At 56.4% G+C, this 15902-nt stretch overlaps 1 protein-coding gene across 20 annotated transcripts in view; it reads right to left on the bottom strand.

Moving 5' to 3' along the window:
- Positions 1–15902, bottom strand: part of SOX13 (SRY-box transcription factor 13) — a 40908-nt gene that overhangs the window by 17920 nt on the left and 7086 nt on the right. The window contains exon 1 of one of the 20 annotated variants that reach the window (XM_085083173.1): positions 11970–12407. The exons of the other annotated variants lie outside the window; for them this stretch is intronic. The gene's annotated coding sequence lies outside the window, so the exon portion shown is untranslated. Of the gene's footprint in view, positions 1–11969; positions 12408–15902 lie in introns of those variants that run through there. 20 annotated transcript variants of the gene reach the window in all.

The following is a 15902-nucleotide window of genomic DNA, read 5'->3' as shown; positions in this document are numbered from 1 at the left end:
GGCAGGGACATGGTGGGGACATCATGGACATGGTGGGGACATGGAGAGACATCATGGATGTGAAGGGGACATGGAGGGACATAGTGGATATGGAGGGGACATGGAGAGGGACATCATGGACATGGAGGGACATGGAGGGGCACCATGGGCATGGTGGGGACATGGAGGGGATGTGGAGAGGACATGGAAGGGACAAGGAGGACATGGAGGGAACATGGAGGGACATCATGGACATGGTGGGGACATGGAGGGGATGTGGAGGGACGTGGAGAGGACATGGAAGGGACAAGGAGGACATGGAGGGACATGGAGAAGACATGGAGAGAACATGGAGGGGACATCATGGACATGGAGGGAACATGGAGAGGACATGGAGATGACACAGAAGAACATGGTGGGGACATCATGGGCATGGTGTGGACATGGAGAGGATGTGGAGAGGACATGGAAGGGACATGGAGGGACAAGGAGAACATGGAGGGACATGGAAAGGACACAGAGGGGACAAGGAGTCACTTTCCCACCATTTACTCCCAAATTCGGGGCACAGGGATCTCCAGAACTTAGGGCTGTTTCCCACTCCAGCAACGGGTTTTTTGCTGGATTTTTGGGAGCTGCTCCAGGAGCCATCGTGAACCTCACCAGCCCCAAACCATCACTGACCCCAAAACCCTCACCAGCCCAAACCATCACTGACCCCAAAATCCTCACCAGCCCAAACCATCACCAGCCCCAAAATCCCCTCCTGTTCCAAACCATCACCAGCCCCAAAATCCCCTCCTGCCCCAAACCATCACTGACCCCAAAATCCCCTCCTGCCCCAAACCATCACTGACCCCAAAATCCTCACCAGCCCAAACCCTCCCCAAAGGCAGCCCTGACCCCATTCCCGCCGCTCTCCACCTCACAGCACTCAGGGATGTATGGGGTTGGATGAAAACCCCAAAAGAACCACTTTTGGCCCAATTTCCCCCCCAGCCGAGGCTGTTTTGGTGCAGTTTGTCCCGTTTGGGGTGCGGATTTAGGTTCCTGTGCTCATCCCCCACCGCGGGTGACGCAGAGCATCCGGTAACGCCGGAGGAGAGATCTCGCTAGAGAAACAAGAGGGCCTGGGAGCCATTTTTGTCACCATTTTGTCACTTTTTTGGTCACTCTTTTGTCATTCTTTCACCTCAGGGAGACACCCCCGGCTTGTGGGGTTTGGGACGCCACAGTTCCCATCCCGCTGCAGGATCCTAAGGGATTTAGGAGCATCCCAAACCTCTGGGGATGGGTTTGGATCTCTCCCCGCCGGATTTGGGGGAAAACAAAAGGATTTGGGGGGGATTTTGGGGCTGTGCTTGCAGCTTTTCCCAGCTCCCAGGACCAGTTTTTTTGGGGGAAAACACACCAATCCCACATCCAAAAATGTGTTTTCCCCAGCCCAGTTCCCAGGACGGACCCACAGCCCCGAGGAATCCCAGCAGGAATAACCCAGCGCGGCACCCCAGAGACCCAAACCCCTCAAAAATCCCAAAAAAAGGGCAAATTCCTCTCTGCCCCGCCCTGCCCAGCCCGCCCTGTGCCCTCCAGGGGTGATCCTGCAGCTCCCAAATTCCATGTGCGGCAGGGAAAAGCAGCGGGAAGGGCTCTGTGCTGCCAGCAGGGTCCCTGCCACCCCTGCCTGTCGCTGCTGTCGCTGTGTCCCTGCCCGCGGCTCGGGCACGCTCCGGAGCCAGCCCGTGCCCCAGGGGACCCTGCTTTCCGCCGGGCGGGAGAGGAGAACAATAGGGCCGAGCCCTGCATTGTTCCACCCGCGAGATAAGGCCGGGCTCGGGCATTCCCGGGAGCTGCCAGTCCCCAGCGCCGCCCTGCTCGGCCTCTCACAGTCCCAGCTCTGACATTCCCTGGCTTTGCCATTCCCAGGCCTCTCACATTCCCTGACTCTGCCATTCCCTGGTTTTACCATTCCCAAGCTCTGCCATTCCCCACATCTACCATTCCCCAAATCTGCCATTCCCTGGATTTACCATTCCCCAGCTCTGCTATTCCCTGGTTTTGCCATTCCTGAACTCTGCTATTCCCAAGCTCTGCCATTCCCCAAATTTGCCATTCCCCAAATCTGCCATTCCCTGGTTTTACCATTCTCAGGCTCTGCTATTCCCAAGCTCTGCCATTCCCCAAATTTGCCATTCCCCAAATCTGCCATTCCCCAGTTTTGCCATTCCCCAAATCTGCCATTCCCTGGCTTTACCATTCCCTGAGCTCTGCCATTCCCTGGTTTTGCCATTCCTTAGTGCCCTGCTCAGGCTCTGCCATTCCCAACTCTGCCATTCCTGAGCTCTGCCACTCCCCAGATTTACCATTCCCCAAATCTGCCATTCCTTGGCTTTACCATTCCCAGGCTCTGCCTTTCCCTGGTTTTGCAATTCCCTGGCTCTGCTATTCCCAAGCTCTGCCATTCCCTGAGCTCTGCCATTCCCCAAATCTGCCATTCCCCAAATCTGCCATTCCCTAAACTCTGCCATTCCCTGAGCTCTGCCATTCCCCAAATCTGCCATTCCTGGCTTTACCATTCCCAAGCTCTGCCTTTCCCTGGTTTTGCAATTCCCAAGCTCTGCCACCCCCAGTGTCTGCCATTCCCTGGCTTTACCATTCCCAGGTTCTGCCACTCCCAAGCTCTGCCATTCCCAAGCTTTACCATTCCCTGAGCTCTGCCATTCCCTGGTTTTACCATTCCCATTTTCTGCTATTCCCAAGCTCTGCCATTCCCATTTTCTGCCATTCCCAAGCTCTTCCATTCCCTGGCTTTACCATTCCCACCTCTGCCATTCCCTGGTTTTGCCATTCCCCAGCTCTGCCAATCCCAGGCTCTGCCCTGGTGGGGTGACAGGGTTGGCAGCACTGGGCACTACCCTGCTGGTGGCCTCTCTTGGGACCAGAGCAAGACACTGGTGACACTGCAGAACTGTCCCCAGCCCTCGCTGTCACCTCAGCCCTGCTGCAAAATGTCCCCTGGTGTCCCTCTGCCACACCACCTGCCCTGCCAAAAGGGACAGCTTGAATTTTACACCCCAAAACTGCTAATTTTGGGGGGCAGGGTTGGGACAGGAGCAATGTCACCATGAATTCCTCCCTTCCAAGTTATTCTGAATTCCTCCCTTTCAAACTTCTGAATTCCTCCCTTCCAAATTCTGAATTCCTCCTTTTCAAATTCTGAATTCCTCCCTTCCAAATCTGAATTTCTCCTCTTCCAAAATCTGAATTTCTCCTTTCCAAATTCTGAATTCCTCCCTTCCAAGTTATTCTGAATTCCTCCTTTCCAACTTCTGAATTCCTCCCTTCCAAAATCTGAATTTTACCTTTCCAAAATCTGAATTCCTCCCTTCCAAATTCTGAATTCCTCCCTTCCAAATTCTGAATTCCTCCCTTTCTAACTTCTGAATTCCTCCCTTCCAAATTCTGAATTCTTCCCTTCCAAAATCTGAATTCCTCCCTTCCAAATCCTGAATTTTGCTTTTCCAAAATCTGAATTCCTCCCTTCCAACTTCTCCTCCTGGAAGTCTCCAGCCCCTGCCAGCCCCGTTTCCCACAGCAAAGAGAATCAAACGCTGCCTTTCAGCTCCCTGGGCTATATTTAATTCACACCCTCTCTCCTCTTCCCACCCAAACAATGAGCTGCCTGCGCCAGAATTAAAATCACAATCACAGATTTGGGCTGGGAGCCCTCGGGGGGTCCTCAGGTGGCTTCTTATCTTGTCCCTCTCTGAAAAGGGACGCGGGGAAGGTGACAGAGAAGCCACCACTGCTCCTTTTATAACCATCACATGGCTGGGGATGGAGCATTGAATTCTGGACAGGCAGAATTTCAAATATTCCAGAGCTGTCTTTGCTGGGTTGGATCCTCTGGCTGCAGGGACAGGAGATTCCCCTCGGTGTGAAACTCACAGGAGGAGTTTTTCCTCGGGAAAATGATGGATTTGAGTTAAAAACTGACAGATTTGAGCTAAAAACTGACAGATTTGAGCAAAAAGGGGATGGATTTGAGCTGAAAACAGCCACAGGGACATTTGGGGTCTGAGGGGTGTTTGGGGTCAGTGGGATCCTAGCAGGAGGAGTTTTCCCCTCAGAAAATGATGGATTTGAGCTAAAACCGGCAGATTTGAGCTAAAAACTGACAGATTTGAGCAAAAAGGGGATGGATTTGAGATAAAAGGGGATGAATTTGGGCTAAAAGCAGCCACAGGGACATTTGGGGTCTGAGGGGTGTTTGGGGTCAGTGCGATCCTTGCAGGAGGAGTTTTTCCCTTGGAAAATGATGGATTTGAGCAAAAAGCAGATGGATTTGAGCTAAAAGGAGATGGATTTGAGCAAAAATCAGCCACAGGGACATTTGGGGTCCGAGGGGTGTTTGGGGTCAGTGTGATCCTAGCAGGAGGAGTTTTTCCCTTGGAAAATGATGGATTTGAGCAAAAAGCAGATGGATTTGAGCTTAAAAGGGGATGGATTTGAGTTGAAAGGAGATGGATTTGGGCAAAAATCAGCCACAGGGACATTTGGGGTCCGAGGGGTGTTCGGGGTGAAGGGGATGAGGATGAGCAAAGCCCTTTTTGGGGTTGGAGCAGCTCCAGCTCGGGCCAGGTGAGCCTGGAGCAGGTGAACAGAATGGAAAGCAGGGAGGAAGGGCAGGAAAGCTCCCAAACCGCCAAAAACCCCCAAAATTTCCAGCCTGGAAGCCCTGCAGGAGCTCAGCACCCAGAGCAATCCCGGATCCAACCCCATTCCCGGGAGCAGCTCCCCGAATTCACAGGATGGGCTGAAAACCCCGAGAGGTTTCCCAGCCGAGCCGTCTGGAGCCGCGCCGATTTCTCTCCCCTCCGCGCGTCCCCGACGGGGTTAAAGCGGCTGGAAATCGGCTGAGGCATCGCACAAAACTCCGCCGCGGCCCAAGATCTCCCTCCCCGCAGCGCGGCGAAACCCAAAACGCCATAAAATCGTGTGGGAAATAAAGCAGCGGAGCCCAGGAGAGCCCAGCCCTGGCCGGCCGGGGGTGGCCGCGGTGCTGCGGGGACCTCCAGCCGGGGAACGCCTGGCCCGGCGGCGGCTGGGCGTCCTGGGCTCTGCCTCCTGCCGAGCCGGGAGGGTTCAGCCTCAGCCTGGCTCTGCTCGGCTTCTTCTGAGCCCCCCCGACTCCTTCTGAGTCCCTCAAATTCCTCCTGAGTCCCCCAAACTCCTCCTGAGCGCCCCAAACTCCTTCTGAGCTCCTCAAACTCCTCCTGAGCTCCTCAAACTCTTCCAGCCTCAGCCTGGCTCTGGTCGGCTTCTTCTGAGCGCCCCAAACTCCTTCTGAGCCCCCCGAATCCTCCTGAGCCCCCCAAACTCCTCCAGCCTCAGCCTGGCTCTGCTCGGCTTCTTCTGAGTCCCCCGGATCCTCCTGAGCCCCTCAAACTCCTCCTGAGCCTCCCAGATCCTCCTGAGCCCTCCAAACTCCTCCAGCCTCAGCCTGGCTCTGCTCGGCTCCTTCTGAGCACCCCAAACTACTCCTGAACCCCTCAGCTCCTCCTGAGTCCCCCAAATTCCTTCAGAGCTCCTCAAACTCCTCCTGAGCCCCCCAAACTCCTCCTGAGCCCCCCAAACTCCTCCTGAGCCCCCCAGATCCTCCTGAGCTCTTCAGCACCTCCTGAGTCCCTCAAACTCCTTCTGAGCCACTCAGCTCCTCCAGCCTCAGCCTGGCTCTGCTCAGCTCCTGCTGAGCTCCCTAAACTCCTCCTGAGCCCCTCAAACTCCTCCTGAGTCCCCCAAATGCCTCCTGAGCTCCCCGAACTCTTCCTGAGCCCCTCAGTTCCTCCAGCCTCAGCTGGGACCATCTCAGCTCCTCCTGAACACCCCACAGATCGCCCTGAGCCCCCCAAACTCCTCCTGAGCCCCCCAGATCCTCCTGAGCTCTTCAGCTCCTCCTGAGCCCCCCAAACTCCTCCTGAGCCCCTCAGTTCCTCCAGTCTCAGCCTGGCTCTGCTCAGCTCCTCCTGAGCCCCTCCTGAGCCCCCCAAACTCCTCCTGAGCCCCTCAGTTCCTCTGAGCAACTAGCTCAGCCTGCCCCCCACCCCAAACTCCTCCTGAGCCCCTCAGTTCCTCCTAGTCCCCCAGACCCCCTGAGCCCCCCTCTGAGCCCCCAGCTCCTGCTGAGCTCCCTAAACTCCTCCTGAGCCCCTTAAACTCCTCCTGAGCTCCTCAGCTCCTCCTCAGCCCCCCACAGATCCTCCTAAGCCCCCCAGATTCCTCCAGCCTCAGCCTGGGTCTGTTTGGCTCCTCCTGAGCTCCCCAAACTCCTCCTGAGACCCTCAAACACCTCTTGAGCTCCTCAAACTCTTCCTGAGCCCACACAGCTCCTCCTGAGCTCCCCAAATTCCTTCAGCCTCCGACTGGATCTGCTCAGCTCTTCCTGAGCCCCCCAGATACTCCTGAGTCCCCCAAATTCCTCCTGAGCTCCCCAAATTCCTCCTGAGCTCCCCAAACTCTTCCAGCCTCAGCCTTGATATGCTCGGCTCCTCCTGAACCCCCACAGATCATCCTGCGACCCTCAGATCCTCCTGAGCCCTCCGAATTCCTCCTGAGACCCTCAGATCCCCCTGAGGTTCCCAAATCTTCCTGAGCCCCCCGAATTCCTCCTGAGCCCCCCAGCTCCCCCATCAGCCCCTCTCCCGCTCTCAGCCTCCCCAAAAACAGCAGCTCAGTCCCACCACCCTTTTCCCAGGGCAAACCAGCTGGTGGCTCCGGGTTCAAGGTGGGGCTGAGTGATCCCAAAGGTCTTTTATCAACCCTAAGAAGCCTGTGGTTCTGTGGGGTGGGATTTGCTCCCCCCCGACCCTCAGCCCGCAGCGCTGCTCCCTCGGCGGAGCGGAGAACAAAAGAGGGCAGCCAGCTCCTCCGCGACACCGCGGGCTCCGGGTAGCGACTGCCCTGCCTGAGAGGGATTGTTTTGTTCCCAAAAATGTCATTTTTTGGGGGGGGGGGGAATAAGCGGAGTGGGTTTTCCCAGCACGGCTGGGGATTGGCGGGGTGGGAAGGGAGGAGTGGAGCTGGCAGAGCATCCCCGAGGGTGGGAAAGGTGTTCCTGGGGCACCCCAGGGGTTTTTGGGGTTTCTGCAGCTCCACGTGCAGCAGAGCACAAAGCTGGGCTGGCACGGACCGGGCTGGGATGGTTACAGTGGGATGAAGATGGAGAGAGCAGGAAAGTGGCTCTGGGCAAAGCCAGGCTCTCAAAGAGGCCATAGGTCCTGGGGTGACAGCGTCCCTGACCCCCAAATCCACCCCAAAAGTGATGCTGTGACACCCACAGCCACCCCAAAACACCTAGAGTTTGTTTGGGATTGTTCATGGGTTGGGATGCTGGAGCTGAGCACGTGGAGGGCTGGGATAGCAGAGCTTCCAGAGCCCAGAGCATCCCAGAGAGTCCCTTCATCTGTATCCCAAAAATTCCCTCCACACAGCCCAGAGCATCCCAGAGATTCCCTTCATTTATATCCCAAAGATTCACCTCACATCCCAGTGCACCCCAAAAATTCCCTTTATCTGCATCCCAAAGATTCACCTCACACATCCCAGAGCATCCCAGAGAGTCCCTTCATCTGCATCCCAAAAATTCACCACACATCCCAGAGCATCCCAGAGATTCCCTTAATTTATATTCCAAAGATTCACCTCACACCCCAGTGCACCCCAAAAATTCCCTTTATCTGTATCCCAAAGATTCACCTCACACATCCCAGAGCATCCCAGAGATTCCCATCATTTATATCCCAAAGATTCACCTCACAGCCTAGTGCATCCCAGAGATTCCCTTTATCTGCATCCCAAAAAATCACCTCACACATCCCAGAACATCCCAGAGATTCCCATCATTTATATCCCAAAGATTCACCTCACAGCCTAGTGCATCCCAGAGATTCCCTTCATTTATATCCCAAAAATTCACTTCACACATCCCAGTGCACCCCAAAGATTCCCTTTATCTGTATCCCAAAAATTCACCTCACACAGCCCAGTGCATCCCAAAAAGTCCCTTTATCTGCATGCCAGAGATTCCCTCTGCACATCCCAGAGCATCCCAGAGATTCCCTTCATCTGCATCCCAAAAATTCACCTCACACAGCCCAGAGCATCCCAGAGATTCCCTTCATCTGCATCCCAAAAATTCACCTCACACATCCCACCTGCATCCCAAAAATTCACCTCACACATCCCACCTGCATCCCAAAGATTCCCTCCACACAGCCCAGTGCATCCCAAAGATTCACCACACACAGCTCACCTGCATCCCAAAAATTCCCTCCACACATCCCAGAGCATCCCAGAGATTCCCATCATTTATATCCCAAAGATCCACCTCACATCCCAGTGCACCCCAAAAATTCCCTTCATCTGCATCCCAAAGATTCACCTCACACATCCCAGAGCATCCCAAATATTCCCTCCACACATCCCACCTGCATCCCAAAGATTCCCTTCACCTGCATCCCAGAGATTCCCTTTATTCACTTGTATCCCAGAGATTCCCTTTATCTGTATCCCAGAGATTCCCTTTATCTGTATCCCAAATATTCCCTTTATTCACTTGTATCCCAGAGTTTCCCTCCACACATCCCACAGGGATTCACTCTCCACCCTCCTTGCTCACCAGGGAATTCCCAGTGCCTGTGACACCAAATTCCAGGGATGTCCCCTCACCCCCGTGTCACCCAAAATCTCACCTGGGGGGTTCAAATCACCCCAAAGCCACCTTCACCCCAAAACTGCTCAGCCCTGGGGATTCCTGGTGCCAGCTGAGCACCAGGAGCACCAAGTCCCAAAAATAAAAATAAAAATAATAAAAATAACCTCACTGAAAGAGCGGCTTTACCACCACTCCCCAGGGAACCCCAGGAAACCCCCCCAAAATAAAAATAATAAAAATAAAAATAATAAAAATAAAAATAATTAAAAAATAATAAAAATAAAAATAATAAAAATAATAAAAATAATAAAAATAAACCCACTGAAAGAGCAGCTTTACCACCACTCCCAGGGAACTCCAGGAAACCCCCAGAATAATAATAATAATAATAATAATAATAAAAACCCACTGAAGGAGCAGCTTTACCACCACTCCCAGGGAACCCCAGCAAACCCCCCCAAAATAAATAATAATAATAATACTAAAAATAAAAATAACCCCACTGAACGAGCAGCTTTCCCATGTCCCCATTTTTGGGGACACAACCCCTCCCTCGGCACCCCATTAATGACATTTAAACCCCCCGAGCACATCACAACTTTCCGAGCTGCTCCATCTCCCCCCAGCCCAGCTCCCCCCTGGAATAACACACAGCTCGGCAGGGAGACAAAAATCCAGTTATTCCCCTCGGGACATCTCACACCCTGCGCTAAAGTTCGCTGCCAGGAGGATTTGGGGAGCGCGGGGAGGGGTTTGGGTGCTCTGCTTTGGAAAAAAAGGAGATTTTCCGAGAGAGGAAAATAGAATTTTAAAATTTTTTTTATATTTTTTGTGATTTTTGCTCTAATTCCTCTGCCGTGAAGGGACACGGCAGGGACACAAACGGGAAGCGATGGCGAAAATGTGTCACCGGTAAACGACGGAGGAGGAAAAAAAAAACTGTCCCGACTCTGCCCGGGGCTGTCAAAGGACAGCCGCTGTTTTTAACACCACAAAAGGCGCCGAAAATCGCCGGGTTTTGGAGAAAAAAGAGGGGAAAAAGCAGAAAAAAATAAATAAAAGAGAGGAAAAAAGTACTATATCAGTGTCCCCGCGATGGATCCGCCACCAAATGAAATTGAAGCGAAAGGAAATCGCCTGAATTACAAACAGGAGAGGGAGGGAGGGAGAGAGAGACATTACCGGCTCGGCGCTGCGCAGAAAATCCCATTAACCCAGCTAATGGTCCTTTTGCGCTCCTCGGATCCATTTCTCCCCTTTTTTCACTCCTCGGATCCATTTCTGCCCTTTTTCTCCCTCCTCGGATCCATTTCTCCCCTTTTTTTCCCTCCTGGGATCCATTTCTCCCCTTTTTTTCCCTCCTCGGATCCATTTCTCCCCTTTTTTTCCCTCCTCGGATCCATTTCTCTCGCTCTGCCGAGGGAATCGAGTGTTTTCCGAGCCCGAGGTGCTTCCCGAGATGGAACCGAGATTAAAATTGTGATTTTTTTTTTTTTTTCCCCGCGGGCAGCATCATTCCTCCCTGGCAGCGAACCGCTGGAAATCGTTCATCAGGGGTGGAAAGCGCCGAGGATTTGGGTTTATTTGGGGTTTTTTTCGGGTTCAAATCTCTCCTTCAGGGCCGAGCGGCTCCTGAGTTTCTCTTCGCAGCTAAACTTTGCGGAGAAAAACTGGCGGAGCTGAGGATTTCCTGCTCCCGAGGGGTGAAAAACACCCAAAATCAGCCCAAATCGCCCCAAATCTGCGCCGGCAGCCCCGGCGGGACAATTCCTGGGGGGTCTCAGTGAGACTCCGTATTTTTTTTAATCCCGGAGGCGCCGGGAATGTCGCGATAGCAGGGACAAGGTTTAGCCCAGCTAAGCGACAGAGTTCGGCGCTGTCCCCGCTGCCAGACCCAACTCTCCTGTCGTGCGCTGTCGCGACAGTGTCGCTGCTTTCGTGCCTCTCAACAGCGAGTTTTCCTGCCGGGACCCTGCAGGGGTGGCCGGAGCCATCCTGTCCCCAGGCCAGGTGTCGCCGCAGGGACACCTGGAAGGGCCGGCGGGGTGACAAAGTGTCGCTTGTCGCGTGGGGCGGCGGGGACAGGGATGGGGATGAAGGGTGGGACAAGAGGCGGCGACAGGGGGGACCCCAAACTCTCACCGAGCGCCGCACAGCCGTGTCCCCCCCAGCCCCGAGGGGACACGCGGCTCTGTCCCAGCTGTCCCTGCACCCCGTGGGGACACCCCAACACCCGCTCCCGCTGTCCCCTCAGCCCCGGCCGGGTGGGACTGTGCTCCGTGCCCGGGAGAGGGGGACATGGGGACAGGGGTACACGGGGACAGGGGGACAGGGGGACATGGAGACAGGGGGACAGGGGGACATGGGGACAGGGGGACATGGGGACAGAGGACAGGGACAGCAGACAGGGGGACATGGGGATAGGGGGACACGGGACCGTGGGGACAGGGGGACATGGGGACAGGGGGACATGGGGACATGGGGACAGGGGGACATGGAGACAGGGGGACAGGGGGACATGGGGACATGGGGACAGGGGGACATGGGGACAGGGGGACATGGGGACATGGGGACAGGGGGACATGGAGACAGGGGGACAGGGGGACATGGGGACATGGGGACAGGGGGACATGGGGACAGGGGGACATGGGGACATGGGGACAGGGGGACATGGAGACAGGGGGACAGGGGGACATGGGGACATGGGGACAGGGGGACATGGGGACAGGGGGACATGGGGACATGGGGACAGGGGGACATGGAGACAGGGGGACAGGGGGACATGGGGACATGGGGACAGGGGGACATGGGGACAGGGGGACATGGGGACATGGGGACAGGGGGACATGGAGACAGGGGGACAGGGGGACATGGGGACATGGGGACAGGGGGACACGGGGACACGGGGACATGGGGACATGAGCCGCGGTTCCCGGTGGCACTGGGCGAACACCCCACAGAGGGTGCCCGGATTAACCCCTGCCCTGCCGGGCTGCCCTCGGCTCGCAGCAGTTTCCAGCCCCGAACTTGGCGGCAGTGCCGGGGCTGAGCGCGGCCGGACCTGCTCCCCCTTTCCCCCCTTTTTTTCCCTTTTCCTTCTCCTCCTCAGGCCGAGGGGCTCGGCGGGGCTCTCCCGGGAGGTCCCCCAGCCGCTCTCGGGAATCACCACCCCCGAGGATGCTCTCCGGCCCCGCAGGACGTTCCCCGACCCCAGGCGGTGCTCAGCACGGTGGGGTTCAGCACAAAACCCCATTTCCGTCCCCCCGGCCGCACTCACGGCTCCGCTGCGCTGCTGCGCTCAGCCCCGCTCCCGCCGCTCCCGGTGCCGATCCCGGTGCCGGTGCGGGTCGTGCCGGTGCTGCCCCCGGTACCGGTGAAGGCTCAGCGCCGCCTCAGGTCCGCTCCATGTCCCCAGCGCCTCCGGTGGGAGCTGCCCCGGCGCCGGGCGGAGAGAGGGAGCGAGGAGGAGGAGGAGGAGGAGGAGGAGGAGGAGGAGGGACAGCCGTCCAGCCAGCCAGCAGCCAGCTCCGGGGCGGCCCCTGTCCCTGTCCCCTCCCCTCGAGACCCCCCGGCCCGCGGGGGACCCACGTGTGACAGCGCCGCGCTGCTCCCACGCTCTGCCCCGCCGTGCTGCGGGGAGGCCGAGACCCCCCAAGGGCTGAGGAGCAGCTCGGAGGGGCTTGGAGACCCCCTGAGACCCCCTGAGAGTCCCCGGTGCCGGCAGGAGTTGGGGACAGCAGCGCCCGCGGCTCCCCAAATCCCAACTCCTCCCCTAACAACCCCCCGTTTCCGGAGGCTCACCCCCCACCTCCCCTTCCCGCAAATTCCCGAGGATCCCAAAACCCCTCGGCGCGGCGGTGAGACCCTCCAGGTCCCACCTGAGCTGGGCAAGGCGGGAGCAGCCGGAGAGCTCACCTGGGCTCCAGGTGGGGAACAAATCGGATCTTTTCCCCTCCGCAGCCCCGCCAAGCTCCCCCCGGAGCTCCGCCCGGCCCGAGCAGCCCCATTGTGAAGCGCAGCCCGGCTGGAACGATCCCATTGTGCCCCACGGGGAAAGCTTCCCACTCGGCTGGCTGCCAGCTGGGGTTGGGGCCAGCGTGGAAACTTCCTGATGCCCCAAATCGATCATTCTCGGCCCTATAAACACCTCAGGGTGAGGCTCTCCGAGCTCACCTGTGCCGGCAGCTCCCTCGGAGCCTCTCGGGGCTCCCAACCCGTCAGGTTGGGGATTTTCAGAGGATTTTTGGTGAAAAACCCCAAAAAACATCTCCAAATTCCTCCCAGTTCCTTTGCCTGTTGGGGATCCCAAAAGGGATGGGATGTGAGTGTTCCATAATTAAATCAGCATTGTAATTTGAGGGAAATCATCCAATCGCTTTATAAATGTTGAAATAATCAAGGATTAATGTTGCTAAACCTTTTTTTTTTGGGTTTTTTTTTTTGCACCCACATCCTCTGGACCCCTTTTGTGTCCCACAGCAAGGGCAGATGGACAGCTGGACACACGGACAGCAATCCCACACACACTTTGGGATGGATAATTGGGAGCTCAGGTGGATCTAAAGGGATTTTCCTGCCCGGGGGTAACTTTGTACCCCAAATCTATCACCCCAAATCCACACCCCACATACATCACCCCACATACATCCTCACCCCAAATCCATCCTCACCCCAAATCCATCCTCACCCCAAATCCATCAATCACCCCAAATCCATCACCCCACATCCTCACCCCAAATCCATCACCCCACATACATCCACCACCCCCAAATCCACCACCCGAAATCCATCAATCACCCCAAATCCATCACCCCAAAATCCACCACCCCACATCCATAACCCCAAATCCATCACCCCAAATCCATCACTCCACATCCATCACCCCACATCCATCCTCACCCCAAATCCATCACCCCAAAATCCACCACCACACATCCACCACCCCAAATCCATCAATCACCCCAAATCCTCACCCCAAATCCATCACCCCAAATCCTCACCCCAAATCAATCACCCCACATACATCCACCACCCCAAATCCACCACCCCACATCCTCACCCCAAATACATCCATCACCCCAAATCCATCCTCACCCCAAATCCATCCTCACCCCAAATCCACCACCCCAAATCCACCACCCCAAATCCATCACCCCACATCCTCACCCCAAATACATCATCACCCCAAATCCATCACCCCACATCCATCACCCCAAATCCATCCTCACCCCAAATCCATCACCCCAAATCCATCACCCCAAATCCTCATCCCACATCCCACCCCACCGGGAATTCCCTCTCCCACCTTCCCGAGGGAATCAAACCCCAGTGCAGCTGCAGACAGACAGACAGACAGACAGACCGAGGGGTGGTTTTTGGACAAGGAGCCATTTTTCCCCTATCGTGAAACCTTTCAAATGTTGTGTCAACACGGCTGAGCTGTTTATGTTTCACCGACGGGAAAGTTCCCATTGACTCCGAGCTCCTTCCTCCCCCACACCGCGATTATTTTCTTCCCTGGGAATTTCTTTTTTTCCTTTTTTTTCTTTTTTTTTTCTTTTTTTTTCTTTTTTTTCCTTTTTTTTCCTTTTTTTTTTCTTTTTTTTTTCCCCTCCGAGGGTTGTTTTCACCCGGGAGAGAGCGAGGAGAGACGGAGCCGCCGGGATTTGGGGTTTGGGGGAATCACCCACCCGATTTGGGGGTTCTGGAGGGGTTTGGGCACCCACAGCCCCCTGCCAGCCCAGCACGGTGTCCCCTGTCCCTGTCCCCACCCCGCGCGAAGGAGCAGAGCTGGGATTTGGGGTTATTTCGGGATTTAACAGGAAACAGGGAGAGCGGGCTGCACCCCCAGACCCCAAACCCTCCCTGAAACACATTCCCACCTGGAGAAACCGAGAGGGTGCGACAGGACAGAGTCCCTCCCCAGCTGGGGGGACAGCTTGTCCCAGTGCCACCCCGCAGAGGGACAGCCTCGCGTGTCCCCAAAGCCACCAACCCTCCCTGTCACCCCCTGACTCACCACAAGACCCCAGAGGTCACAGCAGGGAGGAGGTTACGGGGGGCCAAGGTGCCCCCGGATGTCCCCGAGGTCCCCAGAGCCACCCCGGGGCAGGACAGGGACACAATTCCCAAGGGACAGCAGAGCCGCGCGCCGGAGCCAAAAGCAGGGAGAGGAGCTTTGTTCGGGTCGCCATGGCGACAGCCAGGCCGGAGCCGCCGCGACTTTCACTTTCCTTTCCTTCCTGTCCGGGTGGCCCTGCGGCTGGTGGCCCTGGCCCTGGCACTGGTGGCTAGTGGCCCTGGGGCTGGTGGCCATCCCTAGTGCCACCCACGCCGCGGCTGGCACCACTCCTAGGTGGCTGGTGGCCCAGCTGTCCCTGCCCAGGTGCCACCACCCCTGATCTGTCCCCACCCTGGCACTGTCCCTCCTGTGCCCTCCTCTGGGCCACCTCCGTGTCACTGCCAGGCATCCCCGGGACCTTCGGGGTGTCCCCAGGAGGAGCAGGGTGTCCTTAGGAGCTGCTGGACACCCTCAGGACCTGCTGGACACTTCCAGGACCTGCTGGGCATTCCCAGGACCAAGGGCAGGAGGTGCCAGGATGGACATGATGGCACAGGACAGTCCCTGTCCTTTCCAATGGGGTCACTCAGGACCTGCCCAGCTCCTTCTCCCACCATCCCATATCCCATATCCCATATCCCACATCCCATATCCCATATCCCACATCCCATATCCCACATCCCATATCCCATATCCCAAATCCCATATCCCATATCCCATATCCCATATCCCATATCCCAAATCCCATCCCATCTCCAGCTTTTCCTCCTCCTTCCCTGGGCAGCAGGAAGCAGGACAATGGCTGGAGAGCCGGAGGGGACAGCGATCCCGGAGCAGGGGCCAGGGGACAGGGGACAGGGGACAGGGGACAGAGGACAGGGGACAGAGGACAGGGGACAGCAACAACACACAACAACAACACAACAACCAACACAAACAAACAACACAACAACACACAACACACACAACACACACAACAACACACAACACAACAAAAAACACAGGGGACAGGGGACAGGGGACAGGGGACAGGGGACAGGGACAGGGGACAGGGGACAGGGGACAGGGGACAGAGGACAGGGGACAGAGGACAGGGGACAGGGGACAGGGGACAGGGGACAGGCACAGCCAGCACTCGCCTTCCTTTTC

The sequence above is a fragment of the Lichenostomus cassidix genome, chromosome 26 (assembly GCF_008360975.1).
Source record: "Lichenostomus cassidix isolate B80296 chromosome 26, HeHo_3.0, whole genome shotgun sequence".
Taxonomy (NCBI): domain Eukaryota; kingdom Metazoa; phylum Chordata; class Aves; order Passeriformes; family Meliphagidae; genus Lichenostomus; species Lichenostomus cassidix.
Note: the sequence above shows the minus strand (reverse complement) of the source record. Positions and strands in the feature narration are given on the sequence as shown.